General features: G+C 41.5%; 1 protein-coding gene across 2 annotated transcripts in view; it reads right to left on the reverse strand.

Moving 5' to 3' along the window:
* The window catches only part of LOC143898344 (cyclic GMP-AMP phosphodiesterase SMPDL3A), a 44,028-nt gene extending 22,874 nt beyond the window's left edge, over positions 1-21,154 (reverse strand). Inside the window, exon 1 of one of the 2 annotated variants that reach the window (XM_077407742.1) lies at positions 20,782-21,154. The gene's annotated coding sequence lies outside the window, so the exon portion shown is untranslated. Of the gene's footprint in view, positions 1-20,485 lie in introns of both variants that reach the window. The other variant, XM_077407741.1, reaches the window with a different exon arrangement.
* Positions 21,155-22,175: the final 1,021 nt, after the last annotated feature.

Genomic DNA, 22,175 nt, shown 5'->3' on the forward strand with positions numbered 1-22,175 from the left:
GCCGCGGCATGAATAATTCGCGGCGACGCGAAGTGTCAAAACGTCGATACGGTATCGCGAACGGTTTCGCGCGGAACGTAATTGCGACCAAGTAATTGCATCGATGATTCCAATCGTTACCCGGGGGATCGATGGTGTCCCGACGGAATTGATATACTGGGAAGATCGTCTCTTGTCGCGACAACTCTTGCAAATGACAATAAAACGCAGTGCCTTATAGATATGATATTGTCTCTAATTAGAATAGATTAAAAGTAAGTAGAAATGGTCGCCGATACTGTCAGACGCTTAACAATTTTTTGAAAGATTTACCGGCAGCCTCAAATTAAAATGAGCAGAGATTAGTTAAAATTAAACAGGATTTCGTAATTTATTTTGCAGAACTAAAACTTAAGTGGTAACAATTTTACTTTTTTCACAATATAAAATATATTAATGATTTAACTTTTTTAGTATCGAGAACATGTACGTTGCCAAGTATCTTTGCTGAGATGTAGGATCAATTTTATGAGTATTTTCATCAGACGTAAGTAAAAAAAAAACAAGATAAAAAATATCAAGTTGCAGATGCAAGAGATTTATTATACTGATTCGTTAAATCATAAAATTGAAAATAATATGTCACTTCTATTTGTAAGTAATTTTGATTAATCGAAACATCATATGCTGCTATACACTTTTTCGTATTCACGTATATTACGCGTACCGTACTGGAAAACTCATCCAACGTCGAGCTCGTAAACGAGAAATCATTTTTCCCGATATATATATATAGCCGGCTCGACGCACTAAACGACTAAACTAAACACGAAACTTTAAAAACTGCGCTCGTAAATATTCATGACACGCGCGAGGTGTAATTACTTGTAATCGCGTGTCACATCGCTCAAATGGCTATGTCGAGCCGCCATAAGAATTCCGCGTAATGTGTGTTAACGCGATAGCTGCTTCCACGAGCGAGAATAACGAGTGCATAAATGCTGTTACGTTGCGCGCACGTATATGTTTTGGATAAATAGCTCGCGCGCGTACATAAAAACGGTTAAAATCTTAATTCTTATTATTACGAGAATGTCAAGACTTCAGAGAGATCCTTTATTCCTTTCGACAACGGGTGGCAAGTGAAATTTTCATTCAAGGACTGCAGAGAGTGAACTTACATACTTATATAACTTGACCTGATTTTGAATATTGTACCCACTTTCCTATAACCAATCCCCGTTAGATTTTAAGATAAAATTTTATTTATAAATATATGTCATATATTTTGATACGTATTGATACGCCGCGTTTAATATTTTTTCATATATGTGTGTGTGTGTGTGTATGTGTATATTCTTCCAATTATTTCCAAAGATCTTTTGCCATGTCAGTACGTACGATAGTATACGTACACAATTTAATTCACTCACAAAAATCTTCCTCAAAATCTGATAATTTCTACAATTTAATATTTATTAAGAGCAGCACGGCTGTCTTTCGAAAAATTCAAGTAATTGTGCGCAAATCTCTCTAAGTTACGAGAATAAATCTCGAACTTTAGAAAAAGCACTGCGTAAATTGTTGCGTTTTTAAATCCTTTAGATGAGATAATATAATACGTAACAGTTTCCTGAAGAACTATTTACCCTGTTTGTCTTGTACTTTCTTATTCTATCAGTGTAGGCACATTAAATCGCAGACCTCGCGCTGCTTCACGCTCCGATAAACTCAGATTATATCTAGTCACGGTGGAGCGTTGTCAAGATAACATCACTGGCATCGTTGAACAGGGTTGCTGAGGATGTTGTCTGACTATAAACCTCCTGCCGCGCCATTACTCGACATGTCTCGTCTATATTAGAACGATGTATTCCGTCCTTCGGAACCGTGGGTCCTCTGTACTAGAAAACGCTCAGCTGACCTCGATACCGCGTCATCCGAGTGACCTCGTGATACACGGATGGCGGAGTAATTATCGGTGGCTCTTAGGTCGGGTGGCTAACGAACTGTCGTGCAGGCGTCACGGAAATCCGTTTTCTCCGATCGCATATCGACTATCGTCTTTATCGGCAAACCGTTTCTCCCTTTTGTTATATACGTAATCTTTCTATCGCAGCCATCGGCAATCAATAGGGAATCAGCAGGGAATCGCGATAAAGTGGAAGCACGTATCTGCCATTCCTTCGCGATATCCGCCGAGGCCAGTGGCGCATTTTCGATTAGGCCCCCCCGGATTCGAGCTTGAAATTGTATCTAAAGATAGCGGCATGGGAGAATAAGAAAACTTTTCGTATTTGCCAAAATTTTTCAAGGTCACAATTTTCAATCCCACAACTGCGACGGAAACACGCGATCGTACATGCAATTATCAAAGAATTGGCACCATTTGCGGTAAAAGCAAATGAAACTTTTAGTAAAAATATCGATTAAAGCTTTCCGTTAATTTATGGCGTCATTTATCACGGAGATGGGTAAAGCCGACACGAAATTCGTGTGCTAACGTTGCCCGTTATTGTGTACAAAGAAATATTAGGATAGGATGTCTGTTCGAAAGGAGATATACGGCGAATACAATAAGTGTATTGATTGGTTTTTCGAAGTTGTGTGCCTCAATCGGATTATATTCCACGGAAAGAAGCCAACCAACAATTTTTCGATTGTTGATTGGTTCCCTTCTGTAGACTTCAAGATCCAATTTTATCACGTTTCAAAATAAATCGCACATCCGCGCCACTTTTGGATTTTGTTTTATTGTTCGGGCATTCGCGCACAATACGCTAACACGCCTGTTTCGTTTTAGTAACACCTTCCACTTCCACAATTGTTTGCTTTTAGCTTTTCTCTATATACGTGTGATCATTGCTTTATTCCAAATACAGAGAATGTAAGAAAGCACGCCTTTTCTACCGTCTTTCTTCTCTGTGTTAGCTTTAAAGTCAAACCTAATATCGTCCCACTATACCAACGCTGCAGCGCTCCGATGTAGATTTTCTCAAACGTTATTTATAAATATTTGTCGAATAAGAAGAATCCAACTTCCAACGACAAACGAACTTGCAATCAGAGTACTACATTGCGTCATCGTGTCGCATACGAAATAGCGCATCTCAATATTTGCCATATATCTATACCGAAGAGCATCGCATGCGGAAAGACATATTTCAATATTTGCTTGTCTTGAAAAGGGGCTCCTTACGAAATTTGTTAGCCGTCCGTATGATCCGAACCAAATTACAGCGAACTCATTGTCGGTAATAACCTCGCGAATTGAAAGGGGCTAAATTGCGCCAGAGTTTATATAAGCGGGGCACACAATCCCTCTTTAAACAGGAACACAAAATAACATATGCGCAAATATATTTGCGCAAATTACTTTAAAATTGAAAATTAATTTATTGCATGTTAATACGTAATTGTTGTTTATGTATAACGTACATACATGTTTTATTATATGCGAATATATTGTTAATACATATTGTTTTATCGCAAAAAGGGAGGGGGAAAATTACCATTCGTCGCTATCTAGTCCTCGCAGTGATGAATTTGTGCATTAACCGATATATCGTTTTTCGTCACTAATTTCCCCTCGATTTCGCCCCGGGCGCGATTCACGTTGCGCGTTAATCGTCGCCCGGGTACCACGATTGCGACGTAAATCGCGCCCATTCGCCTCGTTAATGCAAATCAAAATTGTCCCGGAAATGTCATTACAGAGCGACTCGCGGCGCGTTATCGCACACCGCGCGCCCGGTGTAATACGTTTTTCATTCGCGTCAACGTTAACACACGCGTATTCGCGATTCGCGCGGCGTGCAGATTGCGCGTGCTCGTCGGCCGCCGTTTAAAGCCCGGTCTACATAGGCCGCAGTTCGCAAAACGCAAGACACACGCACAGTCTACATGTCAATCTAACCTCTATACACAGAGAGAAATTGGATTGATATGTAGACTGTGCGTGTGTCTTGCGTTTCGCGAATTGCGGCCTATGTAGACCGGGCTTAAGAGCCACCCGCGGAAATATCTGCGACCGGTTATAAATTACGACGCTTATCACGTCATCCGCGCTTGCAACATCCCCGTCGCGCGCTTTATTCGCACGGGGGCCCGGCCGCGCGACGCGACGACAGGGTGTATCACCCCGAGCTCCCGAGGTGTGTATCTTCAGTGGCATTAAGGACACGGAAAAAATATTTCAACGGAAAAAGAAGGAACTTTATTTGAAAAGGCAGAATTTTGAAAACACGAAACCTCGTATAAAAAAGATTTATCTCGCGTTATGAATTTTTGTTGTATCAATTAGACTTTGTGTTAAATTACAGTTAGATATAGAGATATTTCAGGTACGCTAATTGTGTGAAAGATTGACCGTTTACTGATCAACCGTTGATCTCTTATCGGTGATTAATCTTTTGGTGAATAATCCCGCTATACCCTGATGTCATCGTATATGCAACATATTACGTTTCGCTTGTTTGTATTGAGCTCGGTACGCAAACTGTGCGCCGCTCTATACGAGATGTACTCGGCGTGACTGGGCGTGTCAAAAATTTCTCCACGCGACGTTTATATACGACAAGCTCGCGTGTTTCCGAGAGTCGTGCGTGGCTCTTTAAGCGCGACGCGTCACGAGAGAAGCAACCGGGCGGCGAGCGGCGATGTCAGATATACGCGCCGAAAACTGTCGTGGTCGCTATAAATCTTGGGAAATCAACGGACCACTCTCGCAGTGGCTCTCGGTGGTTCCCCGGCATTACGGGACACGACGGGGTTTCGCCTATCCGGACGCTCACGTGACAACTTCTTAACCCGCAGCCACGTACGCGCTCGGGCTTTACATCGAATACCACACCGGGCTGTATCTTTCTCATCGCGCGTTTACGAGCGGTGCTTTAACCCTCTTCCTCCACCACCGCGACCGCCCGCCCGCGTCTCTCTCGTCTCTTCTTTATATACCATTCTTTATATACCACGAGCTTATGTGCTCCCCGCCGTGAGTTTATCGGTAATTGACCTTTGGGAGATAGTGTTTAAAGGCGGACGGACTCTTGGCGAGAGATTCGTTGCAGTAAAAAGAGAAGAGGACCCGCAAAGGGTAGTGCGTAAATTCGCCCCGCGAAATTGGATACACCTTGAAGAATGCCTGTACGTGCTCAAGGACGCCAGGGGACAGTCTGTAAAATTGCAATGTGAAGTTCGTGGTAAGTTCTATATACATACCTTTCCTTTTATCGTCAAACCAGTGCGGATCGTTTGATGTATTAAATTAAGTTGAAAAGAATCTCATACTTATATATTTCAAAATTATTTTTATTAATCAAAATTAGGTTCATTAGTGTTTTAATAGTTTATTTTCTCATTTAGAAAAATGTTTTACAACTACTTTGTTACTTTCAACTTTATTTGGCACAAATTTTTAATAGAAAAAGTTGCATTAACGCAGGTAAAATCAGATTTTGATTAAAAAAACAGCATTCTCGATATGCTATGTGATAGAAAGAAATTTAGCAAATTTATTAAAATTATTCATTCGTTGATAAAAATTATACTGTTGCTTAACATTGATTCTAGTTCTCACGAATAATCATATTTTTTTCATTGCTTATTATATATAGCAAACGCGACGACAAAATTAGATACCTATATATATTATATTACGTATAAAGCTAAAATACTGTTGTATCTCACTGCAGTGCTAAAATAATCCCCCAGAATAATAATTTCTGAGATAATTTCAAATATCTCAAAAAGGACTTAAAGGACAAATATATATATATAAAAATTTAAAAAAGATGATGAATTAAAGATGAACAAACTTAGAATGTTTAAATAAAGTAGTCTAGACTATTTCCAAATTTAGAAAAAGTTAATCGCGCTACTTTAGCTCGCTGCAACTGTATTATTTGTTATTACATTAAATTGATTGTGCAACAGAGAAAGAGAAAGAGAGAGAGAGAGAGAGAGAGAGAGAGAGAGAGAGAGAAAAGAAGGGAGAGATAGCGCACGAATAGCCTTATTTGTACGAGCATACTGCTCGATAAGCTCGAAACGATAGCAGTTTCCGACCAAGTGACAGCAAACGTCAGCTGCCACTCGTGCGCGTGATGCGCCGAAATTAAATCAGCGAACGTTGCATATATCGTGGACGATGTATCGTTTCCTATCTCTCTTTCTCTCTCTTGCTTCCCGAGACCCCGTATCCTCTCATCTGCAGAACTCCGTGCGGGCTTTAACGCGAGTTTTTAGTTCAACTAGCCCTTCGGGCTGCATTTTTCAGATACGTAATACGTTGCCGTTTGAGAGCAGAGAGATGCCTCTTTTGAACGCATGTACATATTCATATATCTTTTTCAACTGCGGAGAGCGAGAGAGACGTCTGCGGCCCTTTATTCCGCGACTTTTGCAAAATATATTGGATATTTAATTCGCGTGCAACATGACGCGCCGCGCCTCTTTGACAACATATAGTTCCATCCCATTTAATTCGGCTTTGAATTCTTTAATTCGTCGAAAGGAAACGCGCCAGCTCGAGAGCCTCCTCATTCAACGCCTCCTCATTCAACGCGCGTGCGGTTTATGTTTTTCGATAACAGGAGCACAAGAGAGATACGACTGTTTAACATGCGTATGCACGCCGCACTCGCGCTTAACGCGCGACTGGAATCGAATCGCAGCTTCAGCAGCGAATCCCGCTCTGCCGCGCCGTCGCGTCGCGTCGCGTCGCGTCGACTGAAAACTTTTCTCGAGGTGCACGCGAAGGTCCGATACGACCGTCGCGTCGCCGTCGTTGCGAAGGTAGATGCAAATAGAACATCGCGTGTTGCATTTATTAGCACGGAGCCGTTCGACGGCTAACGAGCTGGAACTCTCGTTTATTTTCCTACCGCCCGACCCCTCGACTCGTAATGGATATACTCGCGACTATCGGTCCCGTCCCCGTTCTTTCTCACCTGGACTCGTTGTATCTTTTGTGCCGGGCTGTCCGATTCCCTCGCGCGTTTTTCTTTGATCGCTACTCGCTACTCATTATTCGACCCGCGGGAGTGCAATGATATCATTCTTTCCCTCTTACGTTTACACCGTTCTCCCGTTGCGCACATCTTACGATGTGCTTTGTTATGAAATGAGGTGAACGGTTAAAGTTGAAACAAATTTCTTTGAAAAAATGAAGGTCAAAGACTAACAATAATTAAATTCTATAATTGAAGAACTTAGTATTAAACAATTTTGATCAATACTTTTAAAAAGTGAAGTTTTGGAAAGTGTTTCAGAATAATTAACTCCATTAAATCTGCATTAAAATTGTAGATTTGACTTAAAAAATAAAATTTAATTTTAAAATTTAATTTATTTAAGTATTTACATATAATATCTTAAATTCATAAATATATAATTTTGAAGAAAATATGAAAATAAAATATTCAATTTTTATAAGATATCTAAATATAAGAACATATTTTAAATAGACTCTGTACAAATTTTGAGCAGATCTCACTCTTGTTGCAAATCCTTCAGTCTGCGCAATTAGTTATTATTCCGTAATAAAAATACGTAATAAATCCGTGATAAATCTTAACGCTTTCTTAATTAGCGTCGAGTAAATGCCGAGAATGACAGTTCGCAAATTATGTGCAGCGCAAATAAATAATAGAATTTTATTCTTTATGCAAGGTTTACTGGCTGAATTTATTTTAGCAGAATTTTGATATTGAAAAATTGTGTGTGTGTATATAAGTTTCGTCTCAATTTTCATTAAAGAGATATTGAATCTAAATTGATCGGATCTCTTTCAAAGTTAAGATCGGCTATACGTATACTCTGCACCGTTCGCATCAGTGGCGCATTCGAAATGGAAGCGAACAGAATAAATTGATGCCGCTTGACAGAGGAAAAAAATGCAAATGAGCGATCGCGTGTAATCTTTACGGCGAGTTGTACTCTGCGCTTAATAGGCTAAAGTTCTCGCTCGTTTTCCGCCCTTACAAAAAATCGTACCTAGTCGTAATAACGCCCGCTCGGGCTACTATCTATCCCGGGTACAACCCTTCGCGTCGTACCGGTTCGCGCTCGCAACCCCTTTTAATCAACGATCATGTCGACCCGCCCGCGCTGTTTATACATTCTTCCGCCGAATTATTGCATCGGGAGCGAGCGCGTTTTTTCTTTGTGCGTGATACATACTCGTTAAGTTGGCGTGTCGCCAATCACGGGTGTATGTACATAACGCGTGTGTAGCGTTAATGGATCGGTAGCTGCGGATGCGCAAGACGGTGCACTGGAAGGGCTCAAACAAGGTTCCCGAAAATAAAATATTATGAAACAATCTAATATATCGGTGAACGGAGATAAGACCAAAATACTTGAATAAAATATTTATGAGAATCTAATATTGATAAAATATACTGACAATAAAATAAAAAGTTATACTACTAAAAGATATACAAGAGAAATGTATAAGATATATATGAAGGTAGGATTGCTTCCGCAACTTTTAAGATTCTTTTTTAATAATATGTGTAGACTATATGTGTAGAGTAAGAATTTTTTTAGAATAAACTTTTTGTCATTTTTATTTTAAAAATTGCATCCTGCTTCTATCCTTTTCGGATCGTGATTAAAAACTACAATAACTTGCACGGCGTCATACCTAATATAGTTTACGGATCATTAACTTTTACCAGATCCATAAATCTTGTAAAGGTTTAATGGGCATATGGTTTAAATGAGATTACATAGAAAATTCAATAGACATAAAAGATTTATAAGAAATTGATTTCCATCATACCCCGCTTTGCGCGCGTTACCTTTTAAAACTTGCTATCAATTACAACGTCCTTTTTTACATACTCGCTAACGGTTATACAGGACGAAGCAGAGTAAAAAAATCGAATGTTTTTATGATATTATAGGACATACGAGAATCAGCATTACCGGAACGTTATTAACAGGAAAAACGGATATTCAGCTTCCTTCATAAAACCTTTCGTAGCTCGACGCACGCTGAATTAAATGCAATTATACCCTTTGAAAATAAGCGAGGGAAACGCCAAGTTTCTTTTTTTTTTTTATAAATCTCCTGGAAAAATCCTACCCGCCTGCACTGGCGATGCTTGCCGCATCGAACGGGAGTCGCTGGGAAGTTTTAGTTGGCCCAGAGCGACGAAATATCTCGGGCGCAATTACCCACCGCGTATATAGGTCCACTGCGGGTGCTGGCGCGGCGCGGCGCGGCGCGGTGCGGTGCGGCGTGAGATGCGCTCCTGAAACGTTTTGCAGGTAAATGCGGTCTCTAAGCGGCTGTGTCGGGAAATACGTTCGACGGCGGACAGGGGACCGGAAATGTGGGTACGCGAAAGCACGAAACGCGCGCGTGACAAGAAGCTGCGCCACTCTCTCGCTGCTGCATGTCGTGCATCCTCGCCGCGCGCGAAACCGAGTAAGTAGCAGCACCACAGAAAATTTCTCGATATCGATCGCTGGTGTCGGGGGTTGAGCGGACGAACGAATGTTACGCGTGTTCGCCTCCCGGATCCTCCGTGCTCCTTTAATTAAGTTAAATTGCGCCGCATTCCTGAGAAGGTGGCGCAACCGATCTCGGCAAGAATCCCCGATGTACGCGTCATTTCTCTCACAAAAGTCTTCGCGCGTCTTTAGCAACTCTCGCGAAAATTCTCGATACGTAAGAATCTCCCCGGGGAAATTACTAAATTTCACAATTTTTGAGACAGACTTGAATGAGAAATACTTTAAATGTTTAGTCGCATTTTCACGAAAGATGCACGAAAAGATAAAACCTTAACAAAAACTTGGAATTTAAATATCGAAAGGTTATTATCGTTAACTTGAATAAGAAAAATAAAAAATTTAGGAAAAAATGTACGACCCACAACGCAGTGCAAACGGCATTTCGACATGTACCTACTCTGGTAACACACGCATTGCCATAATTATAACACAGTTTGTTTAGATAAAGTAGAACAGAACTGCACAATAAAGACATTTCAACCGATCGCGATGAATAATTAGTGTCAGAAAATAATCAACTAGGCATTTTGCCTTCCCGTTGTTACATTTGTAAAATATATAATTGTCGAATTATAAAAGCCGAGCAATCCGATGAATTGGAAATCGAATAACGCACGTACATCGTGCACAATAATTGCATTCATTTCGAATGGCGGTAAAAAAGCGATGTATGTGAATAATGTATAACAGACAAAAAATAAACGAATTAAAACCGACTGAATGGAAATTCATCCCATGAAATTGGATTACTCTCGAAAATTAGGAATCAATTGTGTATGTCTTGCAATACATTCTCTTTCGATCGTTTTCTGTATTCGATTCGTATTTTCGTATTTTTGATTCGAAAATACGATTTGTAATTGTATAGTTAGTCTGATTTATTCGTATAACGCTGTAATTGATACAATTATTATTTAAATTTAACGTGATAACGCGTTCGTCCATTCCAGTTCTTTAAAAAACAGAAGTTGAGAACAAAACGAGAGGAAATCCTTTCTTAAAATCGAGAGACGGCAGGAACAAAGGAGGTGCTGGTGCGTGCGGATAATCTATGGTATCGATAACAGTGGGTCGGCGAACGCGCGCGGCGCGATAAATCCGCGACAGGCCGAAGAAGAAAGTCAGCGCGCGCGGATTGTAAGTACGCACGCCATGAAACAATCGTTATGATTAGAGCGTTTCGTGCGCACACGGCGCAGGCGGCGGCGGCCGTTTTACGGCGGGATATAGTGTTCAAAGAATCGAATGAATAGCCGCGCGGGATAGCGGGACAAAGAATTTTCCAGCTTGAATCCTGACACACCCGTTCGTTACCCGCGTTAACCCTTTTCATCCTCTGCAATGTCCCTCCGCCACGAAAATACCGTCAATTCCGGCATAGACGACGTTTTTCACGTAGGAATCTTGTTATACGAAACTACCGATTTTTATCTTTTTAATTGGCGTAAAAAAGTGCGGAAAAACGTGCTTTATTTTGCACATTAATTAAAATTCGCTCCTCTTGTTCTGAGAACGTTGTTGAAAACTCTCCGCGAGTAAGCCAGCAACAAATTCTCACATATCTCTTAAATATTATGCAAACTCTCTTGCGTTATCGAGTTGGACTACTGCTCGAATCCGCGCCTCGTACAAAAGCGTATATCTGCTATATATATACAACGAGTGCTCGGCAATTTTTTATCGGCAGTTGAAGTATTCGCGATCGGATTAAATTAAGGAACTGTGGTGTAAACTAATCGCATACCCATTACCGCTATCTCGATAGAATAAAGGAGAGGATCCGTTCGAACGGATTTTACGTCTATTGTTACTGCCGCGATGAATTGGGAATAGAGCGCGGGCAGACGCACGTCATACTGGAGCACGTATTTATATCGCGGGTATACCTGTGTTGGCGCGTCGTAAAAAAAATGTATAGACAGTGCGCCGGGGCCAATAAAAAAACGTGATTGATACTGTGCGAAGTTCCGAGCGGGGGGGTACGGCCGATGCATATTAAGGTCGCAACGGGTCGCGCGCGTACGTCAAACATCGCAATGCGCGCCTCGCGCGAACAAAAAAAATGTTGCGTTTCATTAAGCGGGATATAAGCGGGTTACGTGTCGCTCACTGAAAATTCTGCCCGACGCGCACATTTAACGCCCCAACATCGAGGAACTATTGCTGATCGTGCTGTTTAGCGGCCGTCGGACGCCACCGGTGTTTCAGCTGTTTTAGATATTACGGTAACTAGCGCAGCGCGCGCGGCACGGATAATAGGAAATAATTTGATCAACGCCAGCTTTGTCGACTGGCACCAGAATCTCGTTATGCCCGTTATCGCGTGTGCCAGGTGACAAATGTCACCGAGTACATGCATTTTTCGAGTGAGTATAAAGCACGACGGATCTTGCGAGCGTACGCGTATATGTATGTACATTTCTACGTTTTTTTATTCTCGTGAAATTCCTACTTTCGGCAATTAGGGGAAACTTCTGAAACTTTTATCACGCGAAAAATATTGAGCCGTAATTTACTGAAAGAGATTCGAACGCGACACGCTTCATTATCGCATTCGTTTTGCCGCGTTTAATCGTTATAACGCAAGTTATCGCAAAGTTTATCGCGAGCGAAAAAAATGGCAATTTAAATATAATAAACGGCATGTCGGGGTAAGCTCTTCCTCTCTTTCCAGGTCTCCTTATAGTCTCGTATAGGAAATTGCGCGTGTGGAAAATGGTGCGTATAAAATCTACGGAATGTTGATATGAATCGATTAGTGACGGTGCACTAAGCTCCGTAGGAGAGAGGAAAAAAAGCTGGCGCGCGGAAGAAGGAGCGTGCACCATGCTGGGCGCGATCGTTATCGCGGATCGTTATCATACATTGGCCCCGTGGAGAAAGAGGAGGAAAAAAAAACGCATTAGCATTCGCGGAATCATGTCGACGCATTAAGGAGTAAATGTCCTCCCTCGCGTTCTCTCGCGCCAGTTGTCTTAATTTGAGGGCCGCGGAAGATTTATTTCCTAGTCTGACTCACCTTCTTTCTCTTATCCCGCCCTCCCCCCCTCCTCCCGGCCCCGCTTCCGCCGTCTATCAGGGACTCACTTTGCCAGTGCCTTCTCGGGTCGTAATGCACTATTGTTCGATATATAACCCAGCGATGCATATTCATGGCGCAGAAATGCCGTGGCCCGTATGCCATTAATACTTTTGCTGCCGACGCGGGCGCGCCAGTACGGAACGAATCGCGCGCATTTGTTCTGCGATCCACCTGCGTGAATTTTCTCTTTGATGATGCGTTCCATTGACGATCGTTATTACACCGCGGCGCGACGCGTTCTCTCTCTTTTTATACGTCCGCCGTTATTATATTGGTATAATCGGTTTAACCGGGGGAAGAGAGATTCGCGTTGAATTATTTACGGTGGCGGACGAAATTCATAAAGTGCAAACGTCCGGGACGGGATAGAAAGACAAGCTCGGAATGCAAATCCAATTAGAGATCGATTATTATTATCGGCGACGATATTATGTCGTAATAAGCTAGGGAGGCTGGGGACCCAGGGCGGGGGGGGGGAGGGCTTTCGTCGAGGGGGTGCCCTTGATCGAACGGCCCAGCGTCACTTCCGAACACAAACACGTAGTACGCGACTACCGCGCGATTCTTTCCCTCGGCGAATGTATTCCGCGAACGTGGCCGGCATAGCGACAGCTGTATGCTTGAGATTTATGTGAATCCGACACAGGTACACACAGTTGCACACAGAGAGAGAGAGATACGCGTATGCACGTATATATGCTCGCGCGGAACGCATTCGATCGTGTGCGCCTCGCGATAATTAATGGTCACTTTTAAGGCGTTATAAAACGCGTCAAAGAGTCGACGAGACTTTTCGCCGTGATTTACGACGCGCGAAACGAGTCTCCCGAGATGATAGCTCTTAACGCTTTCCGTGCGACTGGCGACGTTATCCCTCGCGAGCTCGCCGGTGCGATATCGCCGGGCCAAGTCCGTTGACCAGCTCGAGATCACCGCAAAAACAGCTCCGGAGTTCAGAGACAAAAAGCAAGAGCTACATTCTCCTATTTCTTTAGATATCGAAACGGGAGTGCAGTCTTATTCCGCAATAAATAATCAATCGATTGTTACGTTCTTGACGCCGATGGATGGATCGGCTGTCGAAGTCAAAACGTAGGTACAGTGGAGAAGGAAACGAATCCTCTTAATAATAATTCTCTTAATAAATCAACATTGTCTTAGTTTTTGGAAAAAGAGAAGAGATTCTGTCGAATTTAAATGAACAATTTTTATAATATATTTCGAATTTATGTAGACAATTATTAAAAATGAATTATTAATGAAAACAATAATTAAAAATTATCCAAATTAAATTTGCGAAAACTCAACATTTTCTATTTACAAATAGTAAAACATATATTAAATGTGATCTTGCTTTTCTATCAATTTTTTACAAAAATATATGTTTATAATATATCCTCGTGGTGTTTATAAACACTTGCGTAACAATAATATTTTAATTTTACGAAAAAAGTGTGCTATCTATCAATATTCCTCAACCAGTTATCCATCAAATTCTGTCCCATCAATGGCATCAATATTCTACATAGGGAGTTTCAGATCCGTTGACCTTAATTTAAATCGTAGAGTCTTCAATCAAGTTGCGGTCGATTTTTCATTAACTAAAATGTCGCGGCGCTACTTATCGCCACGATCGTTACAAAGAATTAAAAATGCAAGATTTTCCGCAAAGTCTCTGACGAAGAGTGTAGGTAAGGAGAAAAAAAACTTTATTATCCGGCATTAACGTCAAAGATTCCGACGCGTCCTACATCGTATTGAGCTTTTATAAAAAGACGACGACATTTGACGGCTTCCCCTTAGCGTAGCGAAATATCGTGCCGCGCGCGAGAAACGACTCGACTGAATGCGCGCATTCGACTATTTCGATATTTTTGAGGTACTCCGAAGAGTTACGCTTATCACTTATAAATCCGTATGCGTCGCTTCTTCGCGGATTTGCGCGGCACGTTGCATTGGTATACATGAGAGAGCGCAATAGCGGGGAAAACGAAAGCTTGCATGACAGCGACACATCTCGGCTATTAAAAGTTGCATACGAAAACGGACAATATTGGCAAGGAGGGTGCTACGGTATGGACGTAGACAGAGGCAAATAAGATTTACGTCGCATTCCATCTATCATCATGCGCAGCTTTCTCATCGCATTCTCTCCTCTCCCTCTCTCTCTATCTCCCTATCTCTCTTTTTCTTTCACATTATGTCGCCATTTCTGCATCAAATATTAACGAGATTGATAGTGTCGTGTATCCGTCGTTAATATGAAACTTAAATTAATCACAAGAATCGAGTTTCCAGCACGTTGAGACTCTACGTTGTAGCAGGTGGCCGGTGTATAATGTAGAATAATATAATAATTCGAAAAATGTTCTTTAACTCTCAACGCTACTTTGCCGCGCGAGACGAAATAATCTCTAAATGTCTCTTTAGAAACAAAATCGACGTCTGTTGCTCTGACAAGCGCAAACGGATTTCCGAGAGAAACGCTACGTTCAGTGATAATAAGTATCGTTCGCAAAAGACTTACCAAAGTCACGATACGATGGTATTGCAGCACAGAATTCTGAACTAACTGTAATTTTAACACATAATAATGCCTGTAAGAGTAAATTTTGATTTAGAAGATAATAAGAAGTTTTAATTTTAAATCAGTTTAACTAATTTGAAATGTTTTCCCTTTTTTTGATTAATGCTTTAATTTCTCTAACGAGATTATATAGTCTAATCTTCATGAGGATTAAAATACGTTGCAGTTAAATTTATTCCACAGAGGTTTCACAATGGGCGCTTAATCATAGCCTATATATATGTTTTCTAATTTCGCAGAAATTGGAATTTACCCTTAATCGTTTATGAAAAATATAAACTAGCATCAGTTTGTTGAGAATAAAAAAAAGTAAAATAAAACTCAAACTTTTTTTTTATAATTTCTGTTTCTTTTGTGCGTTAGAATATCAGTTTTATAGAATGGAATCTCTCGTCAAATTCTTTTAATCCATTTATATGGCGTGCAGTTTCCACACAGAACCTGCAGGCACGTCAACCTGCCACCACATGAGTCCCTTGATGATGGCAAAAGCGATGCTTGTGAAAAACTATAGTATCGTCGACCTTTCCTCGAAAAGCGAGTGCGGCTTAACTCGAGCTGCTCTGTTCTCTTTTTGAATCTACATATTTGTAGCAATATTCTATATAAATATATATACATGTATACATTATATATAACAAATATATATATATGCATATGTATGTGTGTATATATGTATTATGTATATATATTATTATATATATTTATATAATATACGTAATATATACAATAGGGGAAACTCGAATAAGATGGCCATAAAGGAAAGATGGCCCATGTTCTATCAATCTAATTCATCATCTTAGTATTGAATAAACATGTGGGTTGGCCATCTTTCCTTAATAGCCATCTCACCCGAGTTTATTCTATATACATATATATGTATATAAATATATGTATGTAGAGGTATCCCTCGCTTTTCGAAAGTTTGCTTTACGTCACTTCGCTTTTACGAAAGTTCTACATGTCCTACGTTAGTGCCTATTTTCGCCAATCGAAAGAAATCCCCAAAAAATTTTCGTTTTTACGAAAAAAATTTTTCCGATGGTAATTGCTTTCTTCACTTTATACCATTTCGGCTTATGAAAGATTTCATAGGAACGCTTTTAGACAGCGGGGGAAACCTGTATGTATGTATATATCTGTCACCGCTTAAATTACGCGTTTTCTACAGCTGTATTGAATTATAACATCACAAGGAATCGTGTCCTTCCTTACATTATACATTGAAATAAATTAATCTTGAAAAGTTTATTATTCTCGACTACAATTGGCAATACGTATATTGAAACGTTACGGCGTTGTTTCGACCCTTAGGATTGGGTCCTTTTCAAGCAATCTAGTATAAAACTAATCTTTGTCACAACTTACACATCTGCGTTTACGGGCGAAAGATTTATTCGTGTAAACGTCGTAACGTTTCAATATATGTATTGCCAATTGTAGTCGAGAATAATAAACTTTTCTGGTTTAATCATTATTGGCGGAACAAAGAATTTCATTTCTAAATTAATCTTTTTGTCATCATATATATATATATATATATATCCAATATAATATAAATTAATAATAAGTTCTAAAAACACTTCTCTCTATTTTGTGTTAGTAAACAAACGTATAATTTAATCTGCATGCATCCTACATTTCCAACAAAAATAAACCTCGCAACAAAATGTAGCTATCTATTAATCCACAAATTGGAAAGAAAGGTCGGTATATTTTATCAATATTATACTGTAACCGTGATAGCGTGCAAGAAGAACTCACTTATCTCGAATAGTGCGAGAAAAAAGTTTACGTAATTTCTCATCTGACATCATAATTCAACACGGTTCTGCAGTGAAGGAAATAGAAGCTTTAAATTATTGCAAAATATTGTTTGCGATAACTGAAGCGGTAAGTTAACGTGCTTCAATTTATTTCTGTTCGGTACAATGTTTTCTGATAATTAAGATATTGATAGATAATTACTATACTATAATACAAAATAATATAAAATTACTATAATATAATACAGAATCTTATTAGTGCGATGTTATTCCGAATTCAACCGAGTCGACCTTTTATGTTTTACCGCGGAATTTTTCTTTTGAGAAACTTGTTCGGTGACGTGTATACGACGGCCGCATCGTTGAGCTTGCACGCCGTACGAGCGTTGCAAAAACTATTTTTTACGAGTTTCGCACTATAATGCAAAAACTTGAAAAATATAACATTTAATAATCCAACTCCACTCGTAGCGAGGGTCGACCAAAACGCGTAATTTTCATGCTGGTACTTCCAAGAGTTTTTTTGAAATTATATAAAAGCGTATAAATTAAATGACAAAACAACGAAGCGAAATAAAATAGAAATGTAATAAAGGCGAATATACGTTTCGATTATCGCTCGCTTATAAACGCCAGCTAAGCAAGGCGCGTTTCAAACTTTTCGTTCTCGCTTGCATTTCTCGAGAAAAGTGTCTCGCTGGTGGAGCGGCGAATGTGCTAAGTTTATGGGACTTTCAACTACTGCTTGCGGTACAATTCCTATTCCTCTATCCTATATAGGAAGATACTACGTAGGCATAATCCTCACGCGGATGATCACTTCTCGACGAGCGAGTTGTCGCGAGTCAGCGTCGTGACGAAACCGCGGGAAAGAGGTCACCGTGTACACCGTCAGGCTGAGCACTGTTCGACTGTGGAGGAAAGATGCCGTTGACGGAAACGTCGATTAATTGTACAAAGCCACGAGCGAGGCGCGTATTCGCGAATTTGGCGGGGCGTGCATCTGCGAAGACCTGGCAGATGCAGATGCAGCCGCAACGCGCCGCGCATTAGAGCTCGCAACGAGATGAAAGCGAGGCCAACACACATACGTCTGGCACATCGGTCCATGTTCAAGAGTTCAACCGCATCTCTGTGTTCAACCCTTCCCCCCTCCCCCCCGGCCCCTTTCCCTTTCCTCTTTAGAGGGTAAAATTTATGGCGCGTAATTATCATTACGCCGAATCGCTCGCCGATTCCGTGGCACCGTATGGGATTCGCACGATCTATACATATAGCTCGTCCGAAGAAAAAGCGTATAATATTCGCGCGTGCCGCGCCGAAGAGAATTCGCGTGCTAGAATAAAATTATCCGCTCGGCGCGGAACGGCGCGTACTCGCACGGTATATGTACCCAGCCGCGCATAATATATCGGGTATCCCGCCGTGTAATGTATCGGATAACTGTCAGACGGATATAGCGAAAGTTTCGCCTCCCCCGCTTAAGACGCGCTTAAGCGATTTTGCGTTTCTCGGGGATAACGCAGATGTTAGTTTTGCATTCGCGAGCGGCGGAGTAGCCGCGCAAGAGCGCGCGATGCATTTCGCATTAATGTATTCCTTGTGCATCCCCGGCTGCCGCCACGTGGGTTTAACGCGGATTCGTAATAATTTATCTTCCGTTAGGACGTTTTAAAGTAAAGTTTAAGTTCTTCTTCGCAGGGGCAACCGCGGGTGGACCGATTGTTTCGTTTAGCGATAACGCGCCGCGCAAACAGACACAGACACCGGGAACAATTCAACCGCGCCCCGAGACAACAGAAATTGCAATTTCCAGATCAAAGCCGCGCCTGGTTGCAAATTAGACGACTCAATCAACTTCCGTGCGTTCTCAGCTTTCGGAAAATCACATTCGAAAGACGGGTGACGATTACGAATTGTCATTCTACAGCTGAAGAAAGAAAACACGAGTCAAAGTATCTTCAATGCTTTATGGATTCAATTATATATGTTTCTGTTTAATAAACATTACTATAAAGATTACTACAAAATCGATATGTAATTTTATATGAAAATACATTACATAAAAATATATTTTTAATATTCATACATATATATATATATGCGCTAATTTATTATATTTTCAAGCATCTTATCGGTCGTTTCAATAAATAAGCGCATACAAGTTGAAAGATACTTATAATTTATTTGTGAAAGATAAGATTCTAAAGTAAGTTCTTCCACGGAATTCTGATTTTATTGAGCAGTACCTAGTGTAAATTGGATGCAGCGTTTAAGGAAAGCAGTGAATTAGGAGCGGAGAAGCTTGAACTCAATTATAACGGATGGCAGTTCTAACATCCTCGCGACATTCGAAATCGGAAGATTAATTAAAATGAAATTTATATTTCGGTGAAAGCAGAATGGATGTCGAGAAATTTCTTTGCTATTTTTCTGGAAATCGATAAGATCACTCACAAGTTCATTATTTTTTCCGTATCCAGGCAATGAAAAATGCATACGTTCGAAACCGTTGAATTCCGAGAAAGAAGAACAAAAAGTCAAGATGCTTGCTTTATGGCTTATTATTAAAGAGAGAAAAAGGAGAACCATTGCGATTTCATTAAAGTACAAATTTCGACCTTTGGGATTAAAATAATTCTTAAATTCTGTAATCCAATACAAACTGCTAAAAGCTACGCTCACGAGAAAAGTGAAGACAGACGATCCTTTGCTAGTACGAGTCAAATTATTTTGCCAAATTTCTTTATATGGATAAAGAATTCATAAGAAGAGAAAAAGAAGACAGATATATATAAGCTCGAAAGAGTAGACGTTTATAACAAATACTGAATGCCAAATATAGCCACATTATCGCTATTCTTTTATCATAAACATGGTTTTGCGGTGAGCAGTTCAAAACTCGGTTGAAATAATTACAATCGATGCCAAACTGCCCAAAATATGATGGAAGAATGGACTTGAAATATCAACTAAACGTCAAACGTAATATTCTCATGACAACAAAAATGTTCGAAATATCGTACTTCCAAACGTATACAATTTGCTGTATGCTTTAGCATCTTGAAACTTGAAATATGTAGTTTAGTGTCTTACATATATATATATAGCACGTTTAAGATAATTAATAAGTAATACTTTTACTGACACTAGCAATTTCAAATGTTTTCTCTCATCAGAATATCATTTTTCAACAATCTGCTGATACTCGATTTCCATCTTTCAATCTACTAGTATCCATCTCGATAGCGAAAAAATTATTGTTGCAGGGTACATCAATATCTTTCGGAATGCTTCGAGACTTTTTCCCGAAGGGAAAGCAATAAGGTGCCGAGATAACGTTTGCAGCTGATAAAATTACCTGTCCCTTTCCGTCGGCAAACGCGGACGGAGTCTCCAATTTGGAGAAATTATACACAGACTCTTACGTGGACGCGAACGACAGAACTCTCATTCCGCCTTTACGCCTCTCGAACCGACCGCGTTTACGCGAAGTGATAAAGCCCACGTCGTACGACCGCGGGCCGAAAGGCAATCAGCACTTACGTGTTCGTGTGATTCCGCGAGAATGGATGTCGGGGATACCGGGGAGAGAGCCTCACTCGTGACTGGTCATACCGGAGAACACACGTACACCCACGACACACCTACACACACTTTTTTCCTTTCTTCTCCAACCCGATTGCGAACGGATTTACGATTGCAGCTTATAAATCACAGAGCGGTTCCAACCGGCCCGGCGCGCGACTTATATATCGGTTCTCCCGAAGATAGAGTCTTCAACGTTCCTTCCCCACTCGGATCATTCTCCGCCGCCGCCGGCGAACGACCCCCTAACTCACCCGTGCTCGCCTCTTTCGCCGCCGATGGCACCGCGAGGTTGTGTCCGCACTCGCGACGAGACAAATCGTATATATCTATTCCTCAGCACCCGATACTGTATTCATCTCGATACTTTTTTTTTGCAACGCGGTTTGCAGCGCGTTAATGCCTCCGTCGACAGCTGGAGAAAAAGAGGGAAGTAGGAGACAGCGATGAGAAAATTGCCGCGTCCCCACGCCGCGTCGCGTCGCGTCGCGTCGCGACGCTGTGTCTCTTTCAGCGAAAACACTCCCTCACTTGCGCGAGGTGAACGATCGACGAACCGTGTGCGGCTCGCAACCCGGCACGAGTCGAACTCGCTGCCTCCTCGGGACGGTATTCCGGTGGGGTTGACGCCGCCGATGCCGCCGACGCCGACGCCGCCGCTGCCTGCCGGGGGTCGCGAGGGTGGCTCCAGCTTCGCGACTGCGCCCTCTCAGCTCTCTTCAACCCATTACGTACCTCGCACACGCGTGACCGTGAGACAACACGCTCTTTACGCGTACACCAGCCGCGTACGTATCGCGTACGTGTGAGGGGAAGCTCTGGTGTCTCTTTTTCTATCTCTATCTATCTCTTCTCTTCTCTTTTCTCCACTCCACCCCCTCTCTCTCTCTCTCTCTCTCTCTCTCTCTCTCTCTCTCTCTCTCTCTCTCTCTCTCTCCCTCTTTCTCTCTCCGCGCACACCCCCGAGGTCCCTGTCCCGTCTACAGCCCCGGACCGAGTCTCTGTGCTACCGCAACACGTAGCCTCGTATAGTGGCTTTCTCTACCATCGCCTCCTTCTCGCTCTGCCTCGATTGTGCTATAACTCGCGATACATCGCCGTATCGCTTCATGTCTGGCATAACGTTTTATTAACCAGAAATCAAGTGCGCTCCCTTCGATCCCCGGTTTCCTCCAGCCGGAGAGAGAGCTCTCTCTTCACGTTCTTCCCACGTTATTCCCCGTCTCCCGTTCTGGTTCTGTTTATTCACGCTCTCACCTGTCCGACGGATGTGCTATTTCTTTGGCACTCCAGCGGCCGCTAATGTCGATCCGCGGTCGTCCCACGTGACGAATGTTATTGTCGCTTAGAATGTTTCTATTAACTGTCATGCCCGCTGCTTTCAGCCCTGATGTCCCCGATATACGTGTAGACGTACGCCTGTCCCCTGCGTGTCGTTCTTTCATCCTGTTCTTATCTTGTTCGTTCAATTTTCCGCGTTTTCTACAATGACATTTCTTTGGCTTTACATCGATGCACATACGTCAACTCTCGCGTCTTCATAAAAATAGCAACGTTGCGCACAATTTTCTTTAAACGGGATATGAAATTGTTTTTTCTCCCCGACCTTACTCTCGCACGCAGCTGCACATTTATAATGCATTGTATT

Source organism: Temnothorax americanus, unplaced genomic scaffold (assembly GCF_048541705.1).
Source record: "Temnothorax americanus isolate GAGA-0224 unplaced genomic scaffold, ASM4854170v1 Scaffold23, whole genome shotgun sequence".
NCBI lineage: Eukaryota > Metazoa > Arthropoda > Insecta > Hymenoptera > Formicidae > Temnothorax > Temnothorax americanus.